Raw genomic sequence first — 1,553 nt, forward strand, 5'->3', positions numbered from 1 at the left:
TTGATTAAATTAATGACACATTTATATATCTAATTTCTTATTTATTTAATGAATTACACATTTAATTAATTGCTTATAGCTGTATTTATTTATTTAATTGTGGCACTTTATATTAGTGACGTGGTTTTAATTAATGAATGACACATTTATTTAATTCCACATTTAATTAATTATTGACACATTTAATGATTTATTTAATGCTGTATTCATTTATTTAATTTTAGCACTTTTTAACCTCCATAGAAACAAACACCATGTATGCAGTCAAACATGGTGATGGTAGAGTCATGGTCAGGGCCATCTTTTGTTATTTTGTGAATAATTTCATTTTAAATATCCTTTAGCTTTTTATAACAAAAACCTAACATTTGATTTGTAAGAAAATTTGAATCCAACATAAGATCAATAAAAATAATATAACTTATGCAGAAACATCAGGATTCTTAAAAGGATGTTTATTTCCACTGGTTTGGGCACCTTATGCATGGGTCACTGCATCAGGACAGCGCAGTGTGAAAGAAATCAACCGCTCCCACTGCCCGTAGGTCAATTTATACATCAATCTCATTCTTTAAATGTAAGCGAAAAAATAAATAATTAGGGTGGGACTTGCTGTTATCCTCTTGAATCAAATTAAAACAAATTTTTTTTTTTCAGGTTTCAGTATGACATCACAATTTCTGGAAACAACTAGTGCAACAGGTTTTGTGTTTTCTTTTCCGTATCTGGTTAAAATGTAGGTCATGGAAAAGGCAGGTTGTGCAACAGTTGTTACAGAGGCTTCAAGGTATTAAAATAGACTGGAGTTTATTTTTGCAGACGTGCAGAATTATGGGGAATCTTATGGTAGATTTCTGCTCCTGCAGTGACGGCAGGAAGAGGTTAAACCCGTAGAGCCAGGCTGGATGCTTGCTTCCTCACTCATCATAAATTATGTAAATACACTGCTCAAAACACGTAAGATCTCAATGGGGGGAAAAAAATCCTGCTGTTTATTTATCCTGATATGGACTGGGTGATGTGTTAGGAACAAAAGGATGCCACATCATTTGGTGGAAATGAAAATGATCAACCTACAGAGGGCTGAATTCAAAGACCCCAACAAATAAAGTGAAAAAATGATGCGGCAGGCTAGTCAATTTTGCTGAAATTTTACTGCAGCCACTCAAAATGGTATTCATTTGTATGGCCCCCACATGCGTGTATGCATGCCTGACAACGTCGGGGCACGCTCCTAATGAGACGACGGATGGCGTCCTGGGGTATCTCCTCCCAGATCTGGACCAGGGCATCTCTGAGCTCCTGGACAATCTGAGGTGCAACCTGGCGGCGACGGATGGATGGAAACATAATGTCCCAGAGGTGTTCTATTGGATTTAGGTCAGGCGAGCGGGGGGTGGGGGGCCAATCAATGGCATCAATTCCTTCATCCTCCAGGAACTGCCTGCATATTCTCGCCACATGAGGTCGGGCATTGTCTTGCACCAGGAGGAACCCAGGACCCACTGCACCAGCATAGGGTCTGACAATGGGTGCAAGGATTTCATCCCGAT

The sequence above is a fragment of the Cyprinodon variegatus genome, unplaced genomic scaffold (genome assembly GCF_000732505.1).
Source record: "Cyprinodon variegatus isolate N-32 unplaced genomic scaffold, C_variegatus-1.0 Scaffold740, whole genome shotgun sequence".
NCBI classification, from domain to species: Eukaryota; Metazoa; Chordata; class Actinopteri; order Cyprinodontiformes; family Cyprinodontidae; genus Cyprinodon; species Cyprinodon variegatus.